The sequence below is a fragment of the Portunus trituberculatus genome, chromosome 21 (genome assembly GCF_017591435.1).
Source record: "Portunus trituberculatus isolate SZX2019 chromosome 21, ASM1759143v1, whole genome shotgun sequence".
Lineage (NCBI taxonomy): Eukaryota > Metazoa > Arthropoda > Malacostraca > Decapoda > Portunidae > Portunus > Portunus trituberculatus.
In genome coordinates, this window is record NC_059275.1 from 18,139,733 (window position 1) to 18,152,232 (window position 12,500).

Genomic DNA, 12,500 nt, shown 5'->3' on the forward strand with positions numbered 1-12,500 from the left:
TTCTTTCCTTTCTTCATTTATTCGTCCATTCTTTTGCTTTTTTTTTCCAATCATATCATAAAAACTGTCCCTATTTTTATTTAAACCCCTTCAGTGCCATGATGCGTTTCAATATTCATTCTGCTTACTATTTAGTGATTTTGTACAGCTTCAGAAACTTATGTGGCGGGTTTAAAATGGTGAAGACTCTGGCCATTAATCTTCTGACATCCATAGACCCTTGCTAATGACAATAAAATGGTCTAATTATACACAAATCTCAAGGTAAAAATTGGAAAGGTTACGATACAACGACAGACAGACGCCCGTATTAAAAAAAAAGCCTTACTCTCTCACCACGACAGTTTTCCAAGGCCACTGAGATGACTAACAAGGTTATCAAGATAGATTTTCCTTATAACAATCTATAAATCTTACCAGTCCACTACCGGAACCATAGAAATACCCTTAACCTCTTCAATACTGGGACACATTTTTACCTTGAGATTTGTGTACGATTTTGGACATTAGAAAGGGTCTATGGAGGTCAGAAGCTTAATGGCCAGAGTCTTCACTACTTTAATCCCCCACATAAGTTTATGAAGCTGTATAGAATCACCAAATAGTAAGCAGAATGAATATGAAAACGCGTCATACCACTGAAGAGAATAAGTAAGAGAGCTGAGACAAGAGCAGAGTGAATATGAAAACGCGTCACGGTACTCAAGGGGTTAAAAACATGAACATCTTCAACTAGACCCTTTGGAAAGTAGTGATGGTGAGAGAACAAAGTGTTTTAAAATACAGAACAGTCACAGAGGAGGAAGCAATGGTCCCGCGAGAGACGAGACCCGGAACACATCAAAGGCCGGCGGGAGAGAGAGAAAGAGAGAAACAGAGAGGAGGGGTAGAGAGAGAGGTGGAGATTAGCACGGGAGCGAACAGACAGGACACACACACACCAGCAGCAGGGATTAGTATGGCACCAGTGAGTAAAGCCACAGACTACAAGTGGTGCCAGAAAAAGGAGACTTACAGATGCTTGCAATGTAGTCAGGTGTCGGGTAGCGCTGGTGGTGCTGGTGGTGGTGATGGTGGTGGTGGTGGTGGTGAAGTCAGCTGATCCTCAAGACAGACTACAATATACTCAAACATCCATCCTTCCAGAGAGAGAGAGAGAGAGAGAGAGAGAGAGAGAGAGAGAGAGAGAGAGAGAGAGAGAGAGAGAGAGAGAGAGAGAAAGTGAGGCTTTCCTGGGAGGCTGAAGGGATAGGAAGGAAAAGTTGGAAGAGAGAGTGGCAGGAAAGTCGACGGTGTGGGAGGGAGGAAAGAAGGGATTAGAAGAGGCAGGGAGACGCTGGAAAAGGAGAAGGAGGAGGAGGAGGAGGAGGTGAGGCAAATATTGTTACCACAAGGTCAGTATTGTCTGGCTTTCTGATAGGATGTGGTGGTTGTGGTGGTGGTGCTGTGGTAGTAGTAGTAGTAGTAGTAATAGTAGTAGTAGTAGTAGTAGTAGTAGTAGTAGTAGTAGTAGTAGTAGTAGTAGTAGTAGTAGTAGTAGTAGTAGTAGTAGTAGTAGTAGTAGTAGTAGTAGTAACAGTAGTAGCAGTAGTAGTAGTAATAGTAATAGCAGTAGTAGTAGAGTAATAGTAGAAGTAGTAGTAGTAGTAGTAGTAGTAGTAGTAGTAGTAGTGATATAAAGAAAGCCACAAATTCATGACATCCCTACATAACAAAATCAAAGCACAAGAAAGAAAATAAATCAAGAAAATACAAGGAAAACACTCAAATATGGAGTTAGTGGACAGAAAACCCCTTACAAAATTACCCTCGAAACGAAAACAAAAAGAAAAAAAATAAGTAAAAAAAATAAATAAATAAAACCTCTTGTCGACTTTCAAAACAACAAGAGAGAAAGAGAACTGGCAATGAAAAGCAAAGTCTAAGCTCTTTATCTCAACCTCTCACCTTATCACTTAGTTTTATTCCCTTCAATCCCATTTCTATTAGCGTCACGTTTTCTCCTCCTATCAGTCCTCTTCGCTTCTCTTATCCGTCAATCTGCCCTGAAGTGTGTATGGAGCGGCTGAGTGGGTGCGCTGTGGACTGGAGTGAGAGGAAAAGGTCACATTGTATTGGGGGCAAACTGTGTAATCGCTACTTATCGTCTCTGAGCTGCGACTTACTTGGCTTACTCATATTGGAGGGGGAGTGACGGTGATTGAGACAGTAGCAAGGAAGAAAGAGGAGGGAAAAAATGGAGAGTGAATATATTTGAATAAGGGAAGAGAGAGATATAAAAGGAGACAGAAGCGAGGAAGGAGGAGGAGGAAAAAAGGGAAGGAGAGAGAATATTTGAATGAAGGAAGAGAGGGATAAAATGAGACAGGAATAGAGAAGGAGGAGGAAAATTTGAAGGAGAGTGAATATATTTGAATGAAGGAAAAGAGAGACAAAAATGGGACAGGAATAAAGAAGGAAAAAAATGAAGGAAAATGAAAATAATGATTGAATGAAGGAAAAGAGATAAAATGAGACAGTAGCAAAAAAGGAGAAGGAAATATTTAAAAGAGTGAAAATAATGGTTGAATGAAGGAAAATGAGACGAAAAAAAAGGAAGAAGGAGGAGGAAAAAAATTGATGGAGAGTGAAAATATTTGAATGAAGGGAAAGAGAGATAAAGTGGGAAAGAAATAGAGAAGAAGGAAAGATTTGAAGGACAGCATAAAAGTGATTGAATGAAGGTAGACAAATAAAATGAGGCAAGAATAAAGAAGAAAGAGGAGGAAAAATTTGGAGTGGAAATATTTGAATGAAGAAGAGAGATGGAAAAAAAAAGGACAGAAATAGAAGAGAAGGAAGAATCTGAAGGACGTACGTGATAAAAGGGAATGAATGAAACTGATAAATTGAGGAAGAAAACAAGGAAAGAAGAGAAAAATTAGACAGTATATTGATGTAAGTGTTTAAGTGAAGAAAAACAGAGAGAAATGAAGAAAGAAGTAGAGAAGAAGAGGAAAGATCTGAAGGACGATACGTGATAAAAATGAATGAATAAAGAAAAATGGATAAAAGGAGAAAGAAGACAAAGAAGAAAGAGGAAAAATTTAAATATAAAATGATAAAAATGACCGAAGAAAGAAAAACATAAAGAAAATAAGAAAGAAAAAGAAGAAAGGAAAAATTTTAACAGAAAGTGATAAAAAATGACTGAATGAAGGAAAAAAAACAAGTAGAAGAAAATAGAAGAAAAAGAATAAGAGAGGCAAGGCATAAGGGAAAGAAATTACTGAACAAACAGAGTAGGAAGAGTGTGACTGTGTGGCTGGCAAGGGATTTAGATATACAGTGATACATCCACCCACGCTCGCTCGTTTGGTGTGTGTAGGTGTGTGTGTGTGTGTGTGTGTGTGTGTGGGCGGGGAAGTGTGGGCGGTCAGGAAACTGTGGTGGTATTTTTAATCCAATTTTAGTTCGTGAATCTCTTTTTCCTTGTGTGTGTTTTTTGCATTATTATTGTTTATATTCTTTCATTTGTGTTTATTTGTGTTTGTGTGGTTGTATGATCCTTTGGGAGTCGCTGTATGGATTCAGTTGTTGTTGTTGTTGTTGTTTGTGGTGGTGGTGGTGGTGGTGGTGGTGGTGTTGTAGTTGCTGTTATTAATCTTTTTTTGTTGTTGTTGTTGTTGGTGGTGGTGGTGTTGTTGTTGTTGTTGTTGTTAGTGGTGGTGGTAGTGGTGGTGGTGGTGGTGTTTCTATTGTTGTAGCTGCTGTTATTAATTTTATTTTTCGATTTTATTTATTTATTTATTTATTTTTTTTTTGTTGGTGGTGGTGGTAGTGGTGGCGATGATAATGTTGTTGTTGTCATTTGGATCAATACTCCTCCACTTCACCATTTTTCTCCTTTTTATGAGAGACTTAATGCTTTTCTCTATAGTGATCAATGCAAGACGAGTGTTGGAGATTTGTCACCATGGCTTTACTCTTCTGTTGTTGTGTCAGGCTGTGTCAGTGCTCACAGTTTATGCTTTTCAATATGTGACCAACGTGCAAGGTGAGATGTAGGCAATGAACTTCGTATCTCCCTACCTATTCATCGACGTATGTATGTATGTATGTATGTACCTGTCTATCTGTCAGTATATCTATCTACTTATATACCTATCTATCTGTCTATCTATCAGCCTACCTAGCCATCTGTCTATTTACCTTTTTACGTATCTATCTCTCAGTTTATTTATTTCTCTATCTCTCTATCTATTTATCTGTCTAGCTATCAATCTATCTATCTATCTATCTATCTATCTGTCTATCTATCAATCTTCTTACCAATCTATCTGCCCATTTATCTTTATACGTATCTATTCATCTATCTATCTATTTATCCATCTATCTATCTATCTATCTATCTATCTATCTATCCATCTATCTAATTATCTATCTATCTATCTATTTATCTGTCCATCCATCCTTCTATCTAAGCAACAGAAGTCATACAGAGCCCAACACATCGCCCTCACAGTGCATGCGTGCGTGTGTGCGTAAATGTCACACGTGCCTCTGGATGTGTGTGGATTAGTAGTAAACTCGTGTGTACGTGTGTGTGTGTGTGTGTGTGTGTGTGTGTGTGTGTGTGTGTGTGTGTGTGTGTGTGTGTGTGTGTGTGTGTGTGTGTGTGTATGTGTGTGTGTGTGTATTTGTATCTCATTAACATACAACAAGTCATGTGTACGTATGTGTCAGTGTGTGTGTGTGTGTGTGTGTGTGTGTGTGTGTGTACAGGTGAGGTAGCACGTGAGCAGCGGCGCGGGTCGGCAGGTGTGAGGGAAGGTGGAGGTGAGATGCGTTAAAGGCGCGTGTCTGACCCCGCCCTCGCCACTCCCAGAGAGAGAGAGAGAGAGAGAGAGAGAGAGAGAGACCTTGACACATACACATTATTGTAACAAGGAATGAAAACGAAAAAAGATGAAAAAAATGTAATGTTTGCAAGACACTGAAGAAAAACCCTGACAACAACAACATCAACAACATCAACAACAACAACAACAACAACAACAACAACAACAACAACAACAACAACAACAACAACAACAACAGGGAGAACAATCATACCGCTTGAAACAGAATAAAATGCGCTAACTCGCTGATGAAAAAAAAAAAAATCCGCTGCTTTCTGGGCAATAATAAATCGTTGACACAAAGTTATAATCTCTCTCTCTCTCTCTCTCTCTCTCTCTCTCTCTCTCTCTCTCTCTCTGATTGATTCGCTCTTACAGAATTAAAAAAAAAAGGTTCTATTCACGTTATTTGAGTCTTTCGAAGCAAAAAAAAAACTAATATTACTTAAAATTTTCTCTCTTTTTCTTTTCTTTTTCCGTTTTCTTTTCCTCTTCTTTTCCTTTTCGACAAGTTTAATTTCTGTAAAGGGTGTGGCGATGTTTTCCTAATGCCTTCTTTTACCTTTACTCTCTCTCTCTCTCTCTCTCTCTCTCTCTCTCTCTCTCTCTCTCTCTCTCTCTCTCTCTCTTTCTCTCTCCTATTCGTGGTTAATGGTAAGCAGGAAGGAAGGAAGGAAGGAAGGAAGGAAGGAAGGGAGGGAAGGAGGGAAGGGAGGGAAGAAGAGAGGAAGGAAGGAGGAAAGGAAGGGAGAAAGGAATGAATGAAGGAAGGAAGGCAGGGAGGAAGGAAGGAGGAAGGAAAGGAAGGAGTAAAGGAAGGAAGGAGGGAAGGAAGAAAGGATGGAAGAAAGTAAAAAGGGGAGAGAAGAAAGAAGGAAGGAAGGAAGGAAGGAAGGAGTGAAGGAAGGAAGGAAAGAAGGAAGGAAGAAAAAACACATTCCTTCCTCAGAGTTCGTCAAAGTGAGATTCAATTTTCATTCATTTTTTCTTTTGCAAATAATTAAAAAGAATCTATTCTTTTTAATACAGATTTTTTTTCCGTATTAATTAAGTCTGTAGGAGGCGTTGTTTGCCGACTCTCTCTCTCTCTCTCTCTCTCTCTCTCTCTCTCTCTCTCTCTCTCTCTCTCTCTCTCTCTCTCTCTCTGGGTTAATAACACTCATATTAATATTTACACAGATGAAGCTGTAAATTAAATGAACAAAAAGGTTTATATTAGACTCTGAATCACTAACAGTAATGAGAAAGCTGGGAGAAATCAACAGGTGAAGTCAAAAGATCATCGCTAACTTCGTAGTAAATTAATTAAGGATTGGTTGCGTGAATTCAGCTTAGCGTTATTAGTTCCCGGGAGGCTAAGTGGTAAATGCTGGCTGGGAGTCTTAGTGGGGAGGGATTCAAGGTTATTCACACACGGATAGATAGATAGGTAGGTAGATGTTTATTGGCCACTAAATCACATCACATAGGCAATTTTATGTTGGCAAAAGTACACGTGGTTCATGGTTTCACATTGCTAATAGATAATAACACAGAAACACGCACACACTCACATACACACACACATACATGCATACACGCGCAGTCAGTCACACACACATACTCATCTGTTGCTTTTAGTTCAATGGTTGTCTTTTTACGTCACCCAGCTGAGCATTGGGGAGGTTAAGTGGAAAATTTTGTCTTGGAGTCTTAGTGGGGAGTGATTCAAAGGTTATTCACACACACACACACACACACACACACACACACACACACACACACACACACACACACACACACACACACACACACACACACACACACACACACACACATCAGTTGCTTTTAGTTCAGTGGTTGTCTGTTTACTCCACCCAGATTAGCATTAACTCTTTCACTGTGACTTTCTTTTATCTTTCGTTACCCTGTTACACGCACTCACACTCGCTCACACGCACTCACACGCACTCACACGTGATTTTTTTTTCTTGTACGCGTGTGTGTGTGTGTGTGTCTGTCCGTGTGTCTGGGGGAGCTGACGAGACGAGTATCATTTCAATCAGTTCAGTTTCCACTCCTTCTGTATCTTCGTAATCTCTGTGTTGAAATTGTTCGAGTCTGTATGTGTGTGTGTGTGTGTGTGTGTGTGTGTGTGTGTGTGTGTGTGTGTGTGTGTGTGTGTGTCTGGGGAGAGGTAAGGAAACGAGTATATAATCATTTCAATCAGATATCCAGAATTCACTCCTTCTTTGGTAATCTCTCTTTTGAAACTGTCTGTACGTGTGTGTGTGTGTGTGTGTGTGTGTGTGTGTGTGTGTGTGTGTGTGTGTGTGTGTGTGTGTGTGTGTGTGTGTGTGTGTGTGTGTGTGAGGGAGGTAAGGAAAGAAGTATAAAATCATCCCATTCCAGGTTTCTCTCCACGTGTATCTTGGTAATCCCTCTTTTGAAACAGCCTCAGGTATAAGATAGAAATCTGTGGGTAGTATCACACGATCTTTACTCCCCCCCCCTCTCTCTCTCTCTCTCTCTCTCTCTCTCTCTCTCTCTCTCTCTCTCTCTCTCTCTCTCTCTCTCTCTCTCTCTCTCTCTCTCTCTCTCTCTCTCTCTCTCTCTCTCTCTCTCTCTCTCTCTTCACTTTATGTTCAACTCAATACTTTCATCACAGCTTCCTTTTCCTTCCCTTTGGCGAGTTTTATACCTGTTGCCTATTTATGGAACTGATTCGGGCGTCCTTAAGGTCTCCGCATCTCCAGCAGCGGTCGTTTCTTTGATGTGAGGGATGAGTCTTGAGTCTGGCCACTGCCCCCGCCATCCCTCTCAAGGCGATCACCACTAAAAAGGACATGAAGGCGGCAGTATCTCGCCTCACCTTTGCCTGGATGTTTGAGGGGCACAGAGAGAGAGAGAGAGAGAGAGAGAGAGAGAGAGAGAGAGAGAGAGAGAGAGAGAGAGAGAGAGAGAGAGAGAGAGAGAGAGAGAGAGAGAGAGACAGAAAAACAGAGAGACAAGACCAGAGAGACAGAATCAAATACTACCATTGCTACCAAAACGAGAGAGAGAGAGAGAGAGAGAGAGAGAGAGAGAGAGAGAGAGAGAGAGAGAGAGAGACATTACCATCACCACCACTACTACTACCACCACCACCACCACCACCACCACCACCACCACCACCACCACCACCAGTCATATAATCAGTTTCAATTCATCCATTCTCTGTAAACCACTTTCAACTTATCACTGTAACTTCCTCCACCACCACCACCACCACCACCACTACCACCACCACCACCACTACTACTCCCTGTAACCACTAATACCCTTTTAATGATAACGTGTATTTCTTTTACCCTCGCGGCTGCAACACTAATAAACCATTTACCATTAATACCCACCTACACACACACACACACACACACACACACACACACACACACACACACACAGAGAGAGACAGACAAAACTCTTAATCTACCAACCGTAGTGTTTTGTCTTTGCCTTCATTACTGGAACACTCACAATATATTAAACACTAATGTATAATCATTGCCATCTTTACTGGAACACTGGAACATCTATTAAATACTAACCCTAGTGTATAATCCTTGCTTGTAGTGTATATTCCTTGCCTAGAAACACTGAACACTCACAACATATCAACTCTAGTGTATATTCCTTGCCTAGAACACTGGAGCACTCATGAAATACTAACTGTGGCGCATGTTTCTCGCCTTCGCTACTAGAACACTCATATTACAACCATGGTCTATAGTCCTTGCCTGAGACACTGGAACCCTCATAAAACATCAACCCTTGTCTGTTTTTCTTGCTTTCGTTATTGGAGTACTTATACCAAACCTCGTCTTTATTTTTCTTGCCTTCGTCATTGGTACATCTATATTACAATCCTGGTCTTTATTGTCTAGAACACTGGAACTCTCATAACATATTAACCCTCGTCTATATTCCTTTCTTTCGTTACTGGAGTACTTATAACACACAAACTTCGTCTTTATTTTTCTTGCCTTCGTCACTAGAACATTTATATTATAACCCTGGTCTTTATTACCTAGAACACTGGAACACTCTTAAGTCATAACACACAAGCCTCGTCTATTTTCCATACCTAGAACACTGGAACACTTATAACACATCAACCTTCATCTATATTCCTTTCGTCATTGGAACACTCATATTGCAACCCTCGTCTTTATTGCCTAGAACACTGGGACACGTACAACTAACCTAAGTGTGCTCGTGTATTCCTTGGCTTCGTTACCGGAACACTTTAACCAACCTGTCACTCAGCGGCGATTTGTAGCACATTATAACTAAACCAGCGACGTGTTCATCCGTTTATCTCCTTTAACGCTTTGTCCTCTTCCTCTTCCTCCCCCTCCTCTTCCTCCTCCTCTCTGCCTTTCCTGGTATGCATTGATTACCTTAAATTATTCCTCTACCTGGTGCACTCACTACACTCACCACATAATCCTCCTCCTCCTCCTCCTCCTCCTCCTCCTCCTCCTCCTCCTCCCTTTCCTCTCCTTTAGTAATTTGCTCCCTTTATTTCTTCTTTAGTGTCGTTCAAGATAGTGTTTATATGTTGGTCTTTCTTCTTTTACTATATCTTCAGTAAACTCTAAGACAAAGCAGTAGATAGCTTATAATTTTCCTTATCTTTCTTCCTCATTTTCTTCTCTTTCCTCTCCTTGATTATTCCTTGAGCTGGTGCCCTCTAGTGTGGTACAAGATAGTGTTTAGTCTTTCTTCTTTTACTCTATCTTCAGTAAACTCTAAGGCAATAGTAATTTTATATTCTTCCTTCTCTTCTTTTGTTCACTTTTTATTTTCTCGTTTCTCTCTTTGACTGTTCCTCCAGCTGGCGTCCTCTAGTACAAGGTAGTGTTTACATATTAGTATTTCTTCCTTTAACTCTATCTTCAGTAAACTCTAAAGCAATACAGTGGTTATTTCATATTCTTCCTTCTCTTTTTTCTTTCTTTTTTTTTCTCGTTCCTCTCCTTGGTGTCTTTTAGTGTAGTCTTTTTCACTTTTACTATATCTTCAGTAAATCCCTAAGACAATGAAGTACAGAATTCAATTTATATTCTTCCTTATCTTTCTTCATTTTTTTTCTCTCGTTCCTATCTTTGACTCCTCCTCCAGCTGGCGTCTTCTAGTGCAAGATAGTGTTTACATATTTGTTTATCTTTTAACTCTATTTTCAGTAAACTCTACGGCAATAGTCATTTTATATTCTTCCTAGTCTTTTTTCTTCATTTTTTTCTCTCTCATTCCTCTCTTTGACGCCTCCTCCAGCTGGCGCCCTCTAGTACAAGACAGTGTTTACATATTAGTCTTTCTTCTTTGAACTCGATCTTCCCATCAACATTTTTCACGTTAAATCATGAACATCAACTCTATCTTCAATTAACTCTAAGGAGAAGCAGTAGTTACTTTATATTCCTCCTTATCTTTCTTCTCTAATTTTTTTCTCTCTCGTTCTCCTCGCTATGAAATTCAGGTCCCTCTTCCAGTGTTTTTATCGTCCTGGAATCTTAAACTCTTCTATTGTCCAGGTGTGAGAATGCTGGAAACAAACGAACTAAGCTTTTCTTCATATGGGTCTTTTGTTGTAATGGGTGTATTTTGTTTTTTTGTCGAGAAATTTCACTGTGGAAAAATGTGTGTAGATTTCTAAAGGTTTTGTTGTCTGTGTGTAATGTTCTTTGTCTCTCTGTTTCTGTCTGTGTCTCTCTGTCTCTCTCTCTCTCTCTCTCTCTCTCTCTCTCTCTCTCTCTCTCTCTCTCTCTCTCTCTCTCTCTCTCTCTCTCTCTCTCTCTCTCTCTCTCTCTCTCTCTCTCTCTCTCTCATACATAACGGGGTTTTTGTTTGCTTTCATCACACTTTCTCATCTGTCCTCCTCCTCCTCCTCTTCTTCTTCCTCCTCCTCCTCCTCCTCTTTCTCCTCCTCCTCCTCCTCCTCCTCCTCCTCCTCCTCCTCCTCCTCCTCCTCCTCCTCCTCCTCCTCCTCCTCCTCCTCCTCTTCTATTGCCACAATTTTTCGACTCCTCTCTTCCTTTCTTTTTCCTCTTTCTTCTCTCCAATCTCTGCTCTTCTGTCTCGTTACCCCTTGCTGATTTTTTTTTCTTCTTTCCTTCTCATTTTCTACCAGTTTCCCTCCGCAAAGTTTCCCTTTTATCCCGAGTCTCGTTCATTTCACATTTTCAAGCCTTTTCTTTTCTTTTCTTCCACGTTCCTGATTCTTTTCGTTTTCTTTTCTCTTTTCTTTTCTTTTCCTCTTTTTTACAAACTTTTTCTCTGTTCTTTTTGTTTTTTTGGTGTCTTATGTCCGTTTGATTTGATTTAGAGAGAGAGAGAGAGAGAGAGAGAGAGAGAGAGAGAGAGAGAGAGAGAGAGAACACTAATTATGTTGTCTTTAACCTGTAAAATGTAACAAACTCACGGAAGATATTTGATGAAACTCGCTCTAATTTAATGCATCAAGAGAGAGAGAGAGAGAGAGAGAGAGAGAGAGAGAGAGAGAGAGAGAGAGAGAGAGAGAGAGAGAGAGAGAGAGAGAGAGAGAGAGAGAGAGAGAGAGAGAGAGAGAGAGAGAGAGAGAGAGGTAGGTTGAGTCTTCAGTCAGTAAGAGCTCCACTGAAGTGTTTTACATCCTCTTCAAAATGCTTCCAAGCGCTTCCCTGTGATTTGCATATGAAAACCTGAAGCCGTGGGAACCAGACCTTGGCGGGGCTTACCTGGGGTGGCCTGAGTTACGCTAGCATTGACTGGGCTGCTCTAGGGACGAGTTACCTGAAATGGACTTGTTTGCCCTTGGTTGGTGCATATGGAAACCTGAAGCCGTTAGGTTAGGACATGTTAAAATTGGTTGTGTAAGGTCAGAGTTAATTAAAGGAGGTTAGATTAGGGTAGGGAAGAATAGGATAGGTTAGTTTAGGTTAAGTCAGATTAGGATATGAGAGGCTAAGGTAGGATAAATGAAGTTAGGAATTACGAGTGTGTGTTCACGGGCTGGCCTCAGTCACGCTGGTATTGACTGGGCTGCTCGAGGGACAACCTACCTGAGATGGGGTTGGTCGCGCTTGGTTGGTTCTCTTGGGTAGTTTCGTTATTTTATATTCATTCTTTTCGACATTTTCTTTTTTTTTATTTTCTTCATTTCGTTTTTCTTATGTTTACTTTTTTTTCTGTAGACAAATTGGTCATTATTTTCAAGTGTTTTTTACTCTTTTTTCTTTTTCTTCTTCTTCTTCTTCTTCTTTGTTCTTGTTCTTCTCTTCTTCTTCTTCTTCTTCTTCTTCTTCTTCTTCTTCTTCTTCTTCTTCTTCTTCTTCTTCTTCTTCTTCTTCTTCTTCTTCTTCTTCTTCTTCTTCTTCTTCTTCTTCTTCTTCTTCTTCTTCTTCTTCTTCTTCTTCTTCTTCTTCTTCTTCTTCTTCTTCTTCTTCTTCTTCTTCTTCTTCTTCAGTTTATCTAGTTTTATGTTTCATTTTAAGGTAGCATTTGTAACCGAATTTATGTATGTAATTAAACCATTTATTAATGTATATATGCATCTTATATATTCCATCAGGTTTGTGGTAAAAAAAATACCTTTCTATCTACCTATTTATTGAAGTG

The 12,500-nt window shown here is 40.0% G+C and overlaps 1 protein-coding gene across 4 annotated transcripts in view; it reads left to right on the forward strand.

Moving 5' to 3' along the window:
• The window catches only part of LOC123507264 (leukocyte tyrosine kinase receptor-like), a 161,711-nt gene that overhangs the window by 56,970 nt on the left and 92,241 nt on the right, over positions 1 to 12,500 (forward strand). The gene's annotated exons all lie outside the window — the stretch shown is intronic.